Source organism: Tetrao urogallus (genome assembly GCF_951394365.1).
Source record: "Tetrao urogallus genome assembly, chromosome: 3".
In the NCBI taxonomy this organism is placed as follows: Eukaryota; Metazoa; Chordata; class Aves; order Galliformes; family Phasianidae; genus Tetrao; species Tetrao urogallus.
Genome location: NC_136815.1, coordinates 24,005,399 through 24,016,503, shown reverse-complemented (window position 1 = coordinate 24,016,503; position 11,105 = coordinate 24,005,399).

Below are 11,105 nucleotides of genomic sequence, written 5' to 3'. Positions count from 1 at the left end.
AAATCTGTTGTCTTCCTGAAAAACTGTTAGGTTGCTATTGGCAGGCCCAGTGTAGATCTTCATAAATGTACCTCAGAATATGTCTTTAGTGCATCTTAAGCCCATGAACTTGCTATCACATGCCCAGTTTTTAACAAAAACAGAAGCATAGGCTTTATTTTGGAGTCCTAATACAGAAGCTGGCACTTATGACCAGGTTTCTTTATAATTTTTCTTGTTTGGGGAAAGATAGAAAGCTGTCAACTGGGCAGCACTGAGTTAGCCAGTCAATAGTCAATTCATCCTACTGCATTTATAGAAAACTGCCTCTGTGGGACCTCTTCCCTGAACGGATGTTCTGCACCTCAGAAGAAGGCTGAAAGCCCTAAGGCCACCCCCAGCTGCCCAGAGGGAGAGCTGTGTTGTGCCTCTGAGTGACAGCTCATGTCTGCACATACAGGTGAGAATTATTAAGCACCTCACCTCGCTGACCTGCTCTTTGAAATATGATTGTTGTCTAAATAACTACCTACTCTGGATTTAAAAAACAAAACAACAAGCAACCACAACAAAACAAAAAGCTCTTGTGCTTATCAAAGACCTTTAAACCTTTTAGTCACCTGAGCTGTTAAGCAGTCTGAATAGCAGAAATTAGGTAATAGCTCTGTTTTTCATTATTTTGAGTGCATGCAGCTAAAAATATGCAAGTGTTGTCTCCTAGTGTGTGTGTAGATTTGCTAACAGCCTGCAGTCTCCAAGTGAAGGTAGGTGGACCCAACTAGTAACAAGAGAAGGTACCAAACGCTGTACAGTCAAGCAATATGATATGGCAGGCTAGTAACAAGCATTCTATGGATGTTACCCAGTCTGTAACAAGAAGAATTCAAACACTGAATAAATTCTTAATTCCATGTTTCATTACACCACTGTGTAACTTTTCTTCTATGGAAATCCTGCCTTGTTTGATGAGTGGGATGCTCTCCCCTGAGCAGCCTCACTCTTGGCTACCCAGAGGATGGGTCATCACTTGAGTTCTGCGCCAGAGCATCACAAGCACAAGCTCACAAGCGTGTTTTTCTGCCCTGGGCCTCATTGCCCCTTGGCTCTTTTGACCTGTGCGTCATGCTGCATCCATATCCATGTGTGCCTCAGGGCTGTAATGTGTTCATGTTGCCAGTGAATCTTGAAGGTCCTCAGAAGTAAAGGCTGAGTGATAGACTCTGGCTTCAACAGATTCTTAGTTTCACAGGGGTTTATGGACTGAAACAACCATTTTGGAATGCTTGCATATCTGCTAGTAATATCAGCTAATAACAAATGCAATTTATTCTATGAACCAGGTGGCTATTTCTGCATTCAAAATTAATCACAGTGAAGTATTTTAGATATAAGATTTGTGAGGTACATTGCCTCCATAAGTGCAGGTAAGCTGAAAAACATGCTACTACAGCTCTGACAATTGTACAGGCAAATGAACGAATCTCTGAGAACAACCTTACGAAATGTTTCTCAAGGTGCCTTCATCACTGTCACAGAATTAAATCACACATGTACCCCTGCATCCTGCCCCTAAGTTCTTCTGTATTGAATGAGCAAGGGCAGAACAAGACACATCAGTTACTAACAAGGGTTAAATTAAATACAGGCATAACATTAAAAGGGCACAGCATACATTTTTGCTACAGTTTTTACTGATTTCCCAGACTCGGTGCGGCTGTTTGAGAAGTGTGGTAATTAACTAGTTTTATTTTAGTTTATTTTGAAAATATTAACATCCTCAGTGGTTATTTTGTTTTCTATTTTCGAAGCCAAAAACAAAATTCAAATTAATTCAGTATGAGAAAAAAAATCATTGCAAATGTTGAAGCTCGTTATCAAGTGCAAAAGTATTTGTGCGTCAATATTGGAGACAACTACAACTCTTTGTTAATTCTGCCTTCTGAAGATGTACTAAATGCAAAACATTTGTATGGAGCTTATTCATGTTCTACTGATTTTTTTTTAGGTAACTTTTTAAATTTGTATGCTATATTTAAGAACAAATAACATATTTAGGAATTCAATACATTTAAGATATATATTTAAGAAAGAAAATAGTTAACTTTTATATGTCTATTGCTCTTATTTTCATAGTAATGCTAAGAGACTGCAAGCCAAAATCTATTGTGACAGGAGCTGTTCAAAGACCTCAGCTTAAATGCTTTTGTTTAAGGAAAAAAAAAAAAAAAAGAATTTATGTGTCATGCATATTTGCATATCTCACTGGTATTATAAGAAAAGGAATACAGTGCTTCTCAGATCCAGGCACAGGATCTGTTTGCTAGGCTAAAGAACAAGAAGGAAGATCTGGGATTGTTAGTTTCACACATGACCCATCTCCAGGCCCCTCCATGGTCTCAGCTCAGTTTTCACAAATAATCAAAGTAGGCAGAAATGAAACTTGTATTATACATTTTAACCTTTGTATGATAAAATTGTACTTAAGGATGGCTGAAAATAATTACTAGCCTGTCCTGTGCTGGTTTTGATGCAGAGTAAGACAGTAAAAAAGAACAATAAAAATCTGCTGTAATTTGCTTGCAGGACTTATGTCAATTCAAATCATTTTTGAAGGATATTATTATGATCTCTGGCTAAGTGAATTTCTAGATTTCATAAATTGGCCATGCTGGGAAGGAGATAAACTGTGGAACTGGATCTTTCTGATACTGTTTTCCGTCCCACTGTATTAATGTTTCTTTTCCTATACTACTGAAATAAAATTTCTCCTGCTATTTGGCAAGAATATTGAATAAAGATAAAAGCAGCCACGCTTATTGTTATATTTTCCCAGGTCTGCTACATTAGGAAGAGAGTGAGAAAGAAGAAGACCCAGCCTATTTTTCCAGACTGTTATACAGAGCAGTACACTGCAGCAGCATGTATAGTGTCCACAAAATCCTCTCATCATTTTAATTTACAGAGGTTTCCTGCACTGCAAGAGTAAGTCTTTAAGATAAGATTTTATACTGTAATTGTCTGAGAACTGTAATAACATTACTCTATGTAGTATGAAATACAGGACAGCATTATTAGTAACAGTTATAAAAATAGCTAATTATAGGTTTTTACATATGGTTTCAGGTAAGGTACAGAACATGAGAACTATGATAGACTATACAGGATGCTGGTGGAGAGAATGTCACTTGCTGTTCCTTGCATAGTGAAACAACCATTCTTATTCAGTATTCTAATCTCTGATGTCCTGTGATACATTTGGAACTTGGCATTGGTATGATAACCTCTGAAACCATTTGTTAGTTGGGATGTTTATTTATTTTTTTCTTGTTTCTTTTAATTTATGTCTCTCTCTCTCTCATTTATTCATATATAAAAAGTATACAAGTACCATGATAATGGAAACATCATGCAAGTCTGTGTTTATCAGTACTTGGAATAGGGTTGATTCCTCTCCATATAGCAGAAATAAGAACGTCTATAGAGTATAGGAGTTAAATGTGAGACTCATAAGCACAGAAGAATTATATCTCTAGTCCCATCAACACGGTTGTGGGATAAATCACCCGCCCACTAGAAAACACAGACACAGAACATTATTTGGTAGAGTGATGACTCAAGAAGTTGGCGGCAGCTAATGGTGCAGAAAGTGGTTGTTGTTTTCAACCTGCTCCTTCACACCTACAAATGCAGGACTAGCGGCACATAGAGCAGCAGGAAGAGTCATAATCACTGCAGTCAAGCATTCTGCATGTTGCTTCTGTTCCCAGAAATGATGGACAGAATTTAGCCACTGATTCTAAAAGCCTATTTTTGGTAACTTTTTGTCCCATATGCTTTACTTCTGTCACTACAGAGCACTCATGCAAATTTATGTATGGAGTCTGCTGTTACAAAGGCACAATTTATTGGCCTGCATTAATTTTACTACAGTAGATTGTGACAGACAGAAATTATCATGGTAAAGACATCTTAATTTACACAAAGGAGACCTCTTCTTTTATTCCTAACTAGAATTGCAGTTCTTGTAGAGCTTATTATCTGTTCTTGATTGAACATCTGTCACTTCTTTTAGTCTTGGTGCTATTCTAGCTAACCATATTTTTAGAATAATGGAGGAATTTTCTGTCCCAATTCTGAAGCAGTTCATGTTGGAAAATATAATCTTGATTGGCAAGAAAATTGTTGATGTGATTAAAATTTTTTCCAGCCCAGCTTCATATCAGTACATTACCATAACTGCTAAGCTCCTTCTTGGTCATCTTGTAGACACTAGCTGCTTTCAAAAATCTTAATTTAATATATTCACTTCCCCCTAGTCACAGTGCATATACTCAAGATTCCTTCGTTTATTATCTATCAGATGTTTCAATTCAATCAATGCCAATAGATCCCTTCCTTCTGTTAGAAAACATTCCATTCATTTAGTGTCTTGTCAGATGTTACTCTATGGTTGCTTTTGAGTAAGCTTTTAATTCCTTCAATTTATACTTTCTTTTGTCTTCTTGAATGGGTGGATATTACAGAGTGTGCTTTTTTATATACTTCTAGATTTGAAGATGCTTCTACATTTTAGTTTATATATGATTTTCATTCTATCATTGATTTTTGGCTGGCTGGGTTGGGAGGAACAAGAGGACGAGTAGATTACTTTTCTAGCCAGAAACACGTCTAAGTCAATGGCTAGGTGGGTGAAATTCAAGAAAAACTGTTGAAGATCTAAAACGACTCCTGGTGTTTCAATAGATGGCACTCTGCTCTAAGGAGGAATGGAGTCGCTGTACATTTGTGGTGCTAGCTAGAGATTAAGTATAACGAGGTAAGCTTAAAATTGAAGTGAGGGTTATGATGTCTTTAGATCATGATGTATCCCATGACACATATCACAAGAATAACAGCATCTTTGTGAAACTCCACTTTGGTTAATTATTCGTCTAACTTGAATTCCCTCTGCCACTTCAGTCTCAAAGAGCATTCTTCATTTTCAACCAAAACTTGTTTCACACAGCATTTTAATTAAAGGCTTACTGCATTTCAGGAGTGGATGGATTAACATAAATGAGTATATGATTTTCCAGGCCAAAAAAATAAGAGTAATAATGCCTGTTACTATGTGAGTATTGATACCTATTCTAAGTAAGTATTGTCTCTCTGATGACCTAATGCTTAATAGGTTCATAACAGTATTTCAAGTTCTACTGCAAAGACTGCTGTGCACACAGAATCATAGAATCATAGAATCATAGAATCCTTAGAGTTGGAAGGGACCTCTGAGGGCCATCTAGTTCAACTTCCCTGCAATGAACAGGGACACAACATCTAGATCAGGTTCCCCAGAGCCTTATCCAGTCTCACTTTGAAAGTTTCAAAGGCGACTTTCATCACTTACAGCAACCACATCTCTGGGCAACTTGTTCCAGTGCCTTACTATCTTCACTATGAAAGATTTTTTCCTTTGATCTAACCTAAATTTATCCTCTCTGAGCTTGAAACCACTTCCCCTTGTTCTGTTACCACAGACCCTGCTAAAGAGTCTGTCCCCTTCTTTCCTGTAGCTCCCCTTTAGATACTGAAAGGCTACTTTCAAGTCTTCCTGGAGCCTTCTTTTCTCTAGGCTGAACAGCCCCAGCTATCTCAGCCTGTCCTCATAAGAGAGGTGTTTCATTCCATAGGACATTTTTGTGGTCCTTCCTTGGACGCACTCCAACAAATCTATGTCTCTTCTGTACTGAGTACTCCAGGTGAGATCTCACCAGCACAGAGTAGAAGGGCAAGATCACCTCCCTTGCCCTGCTGGCCACTCTTCTTTGGATGCAGCCCAAGATACGGTTGGCTTTCTTGGCTGTGAGGACACATTGCTGCCTCATGTCCAGCCTTGCATTTGGACTTGTTGAATCTCATGAGGTTCACCTGGGCCCACTGCTCAACTGTCTAGGTTCCCCTGGATACCATCCCAACCTTCTGGTGTGTTGATCACACCACACAGCTTGGTGTCATCAGCAAACTTGCTGAGGGTGCACTCAACCCCACTATCAGTGTCACTGATGAATATATTAAAGAGTATTGGCCTCAGCACCAACCCCTGGGGGACACCACTTGTCACCAGTCTCCATCCAGATGTTGAGCCACTGACTACCACTCTCTGGACTTGATCATATATGGATTGTATGGATTGAAATGGCATGGTGCTGCCTTTCAAACTTAATTGCAGTTATTAACATAATGCTCGCACATGAAGATAATGCTCATGTCATCAAGACTATTCACATTTAGCTGGCAGTCTTTGAATCACTAGCACTTTGAATGTAAACATTTGAAATCAGGCCGGGGAAGTGAAAATGCTGGTGATGGCCCTTCTCCAAGATAAGCTCTATGACTGGGAGCTGCCAAAAGAGATGCTGCTGAAGGAATGTGATCAAATGAAAACCTTAAAGAGCATTGGGTGCCTAGAGCATGGCTTTCTTAGGGTTCCAGGTTCAGGGGGTTAGGAAACCTTCACATTACTTGATATGTGTTTGTATGAAGTGGAGACTGAGTTTACTGTGAATACCCAGAAATTATACTGCTTGCATGTTTGCAACTAAATACTGGCTCCATCTACATAACCTCTTTTCATAAGGAAATCATTTATTTATACAAATACAGAATCCTATTGTGTGTATCTCAGCATGTGATGCCAGGGTGGCAGTAACTAGTCTAATCACATCCACCAATAAGAAGGAAATTGTAATTAACTGCAGAACGTAGCAGCATTATGAAACCAGACAAATTAGAAGCCTAAAGGGACTCCAGCTGCTAGAAAGCTGAATTTCCATCTCTAAGAATAATGGATTATTTTTTGATCTCTAACTAGATGTTATCAGTGTAGGAAAAGTGAAAACATAGGTTATTAAGGGAAAAGATGTGAGAAGTGAGTGATTTGCAAGGACTAATACCTGAACACTAGAGAAGCTGATAAAGGCCTGATGAGTTCAGTGCCATAAAATCATGCATAGGCAGAGCATTTCTTGCACGAAGCCAAGAGTTGCAGAGATGTGTCTTGAAGGAGCTGAGGTTTCCAGGGAATCAAAATCAGAATTGCTCAACATCTAAAGCTGAGCAAGGGCATAGCACAGGCTGAAGGAATGTGTTAGGTAGAAACATACCAGAAAAATCATGGTAAAGTACATAAATTGATGAATGCATGAAGTACTGAAGGAAAACTGTTTAGTACTTGGGGACCAGAGCAAAAAAAAAAAAAAAAAAAAAGAGAAGAAAAGTACTTTCTCCATGTTCCAGTGGCACGATATTGATACACTGCCAACAGCTATATATTACTGCCTAGCAGTGACACATATGGTGGATGATACCTCTAGGCACACTGTAAATATGTGATTAGATCACAGCTGAGGAAGTTATTGCTGAGCAAATTCAATTATAGAGGATGCTAATAAGAGAGTCATATGCTGTAGATGTAGTGGTTGCTCAAGAATATCACCACTAGACGGTACAGTGAGCAAGAAGAACTTTCAAAATAGATTCACCAGCATGCTAATACCTTCACTTGTGATACTTCAAACAAACCAACAAAGCATGAACAAAGCAGACTAAGATAGGCCATAAAAAATACTTCTAAAAATGGACAGTTTTCAACAATGATGCTAGAGAAGGCTGTAGTGAGTGATGACTAATGTGAGCAAGAAGTGATTTTGTTTAGAGTGGTCAATGAATACATATGGCAAATTTAAGAGCTGACATCAGCTGCCATGGATAAAGTTGATCTCTCATGTCTGCAAAGATGCAGAGCCCTCTACTGACTGTATGAATACTCACTTGACATGGAATAGTGTAAAGCATGCTAATATTACCATGATCTTCAACAGGAGAATAATATACAATTTTTTTATAGAAATCCCACTATTATCCTTAGGAAGGTCAAAACTGAGATGCGAGCTACTTATTCCTATCAACTGACCAGTGTTGAGATTGATGGGAAAAGATACAGGATGTATAACAAGGAGAAAGAATGTAAAATGGTACAATTAGGGTTACAACTGAATAGGAAAAAAAAATCCTTTTTACAAACAAGTTTCAAGATCCATACAATTGAAAATGGTGCAATAAAGTGAGTGTAACTTTTATTGCAGCATCTTTAAAGTAGCTTTCCTAGTGAAGAGCTAATAGATATGCAGCCTTTGCACATAGTTACTCAGCAGATAGCACATGAAAAGTTTCCCATAATCTCTTCATCTGGAAAAAAGAAAAACGAGAAAAAGAAAAAAAAGAAAAAAAAAAGCAGAAGAGAGTTATTCCAGTGTATCTCTGCAAAAGTTCTTTCAGTATGCAAGTGTTGGGACCCAGTGGCCCAATTTCCTTGTGATTTTGCCATCAGGTTACTTCCTTAAATTATAAAATTTAGTTCTCTCCCTATGGAGCTGGAAGATGTTGCATTCTGCTCCTATTGCATATAGTATTACAGCTATTAGGGAAAGTTTCAATTTCACTTTTTACCTGCAGGCAACTATCACAGTTCCAGCCAGTCTGCCTTCTTTCCATAATCCCTCCCAGATGACCCACTGTATCATGTGAGCTCTCTATTATGCTATCTATTATAGATCACAAAAAATGTTGCTTCTGTATGAAATTTATAACATCTATGTTCTCTGATATATCCTTATATGAAAGTGCTATTGTATCATCTCTGGGCACGTTACTAGAACAGATGGCTAACCAAGAACGTAAACAACTCTTCAGTGTGTTTGGAGAGCATGCTCTTGGAAGTTGAGGACAGACACTGGAGTCAGACAGACACTGATTCAGAGTTCAGGATTTCCAAGGAAGTGGAAAATGCAGTTCTGGGACAGATCCGAGTCCTCAAAAATAAAATAAAATAAAAATAACTCCTCATTAAAACAACAACAGTGAAGGAGTAACGGCAGTTGTTTTTTTAAGTATTGCTTTCTTTAGGTATGGAAAAGGATTTTTTTTTTTTTTTTTTTTTTTTTGTGAAATGCATAATAAGATGAATAGATGTAGGCATCAGCTTTACTTATTGCTTTGACTTTGAGAAAACTGCTGGATTCTCTTTTTTCCTTCCGTAGGATTATGCTGACATTAGACAGCAAAGGTATACAGAGCTTTGGCAGGTGCTTATTAATAGATGTTATAAATCCAGAGATAAAACTTCACGAAGCAATTTGAGGGAAAGATTGAAAGGTGGCTGATGTTGTGCCAACACTAGTTTGAAATACTGGAAGTAGTACTTTTGGTCTTGCAGCTCCATAGTCATAATATATAACTCTGTGATTCTTCTGACCTATTCTCTTTATTCACCAAGCACTGTATCCTCCATATGCTCCGCACCTTTTCAAATAATTAAACTGTCCTTATTGTTTAATCATATGTTGCTTTTTTCCACCTCATCAGTCTCCACAATTCAGTCATAACTCACTCCCTGTAGAGGCTGTTCATTCTAACAGACTGGAAGAGCAAACAAAAGTCTGTTGCCAAACTCATCAACTACTTAATCAACTCTTTGTTTGTAAATGTTGAAAACAGGGTGATAGTTTTCGTTGGAGTGAGCACAACAACATCTCTGCATGTCAGTCAGTATTTGTGTATTTGTGCTGGAGGGTGCTTTCCTGGCCGTTCCAAGCTTTTCAGGTTTGAATCGGTCCCGGGAACTCTCTCTCTCTCATCTTGTCTGATTTATTAATCTCAATTTCAATTAAATTGTATATATTGTGTTATCTTGTATTCCGATATTATAGTAAAATAAGTTTTCCTCCATAGATTGTTGCCGCTGCTCTTTTCCTCCCTTCCTTCCTTCCCATTTTTTGTGGGACTGGGGTGGGGGGGGGGGGGAGGGCAGAGGCCTGTCGCCCCTGTCACGGACACAGATTGATCTGGTCAACTCCGTGACACTACAATCTGATTTTATGGCACTGAGTAAAGGAAAATATAACTATTTCTGATTCAGTATCTCAGATCATGATTGACTGATTACATACAACATGAGTCAGAAAACTCAATAAGACCTCATTAAAACAATAAAGCCACTTTAAGAGTTTTGTGTATGGCTGCAACTAGTCTGTAATTTATTTTAATGCCCAATGAGCAAGGAACATCTTGGAGATAACAGAGGGAAATGAGATAACATATATACCTAAAAGTAGTAATGCAGCCCCTTTGCTCAACCAATGTTTTATATACCACTTAGCTGGAGTAAGATTTGGATGCTCTTTACTGCTGTCATGAAAACTGTCTGCTACACAGCGTTAACTTACTGGTTTTGGCACTGAAGAAGCAACTGAGATTTTCCCAGTACCAGAAGTACCACACATCCTACTCTGATTTCTTTATAAAGTACTAGTGAACAAAAGTCCTTCCTGAACCACTGGGAAGAAGATACTCTACAATACAATAAATATGAAATAAAAAGAACATAACAGCTGATAAAGTCACTGTCCTAGTCAGATGTTATCAAAGGTAACCCCTCAGTCACTGATTTCAGTGTCTATTTTGTCAACACTGAGATACATTTCAAAACTGCCCCCTAATCCTGAAAATGTCTATTATGACAGTATGCAGAGCACAAATCATCTCATAGTTGTCATTGACTTGGATGGGAAAATTGAGTTTCTCTTTATGAAAAAGTTTAATAAAGTTGTAGGTTTCTCTAGGCCCATTATGATAATCCATGATTTCTTCGTATTCTGAGAGAATTTAAGAAGCATTTTTTGCATGGAGCCAGTTGAGGTAATCTTATCTATTAGGAAGCACTCACAAGTCTTGATTTAAAGACTTGTGTGACAGTGAACCTATCATATCCTGAAGTGTTCCACAGTTAGCACAGTTAGTTACCTGAGATATTAGTTCTCTCTCTTTTTTTGTAATTTCAGCTTTTAGTCAATGGATTTTATTAGGAGTTTACTGTTAAACTACCCTTTCTGCCCAGAAATTGTAATTAGTCAAACTGAACTTAGACACAGTAAGGCTTTATTTAAGCATTTGATTTATGTGTCAGAGAGGAAAAAGGGATAGATTTTTTTTTTTTTTTTTATGGGGGGGGGGGGGGGGGTCGGAGGGGAGAGGGGAGGCATGTACATAATCCAGTTGTACATGGTCCTGAAGACATCCTTGAGCCAGGA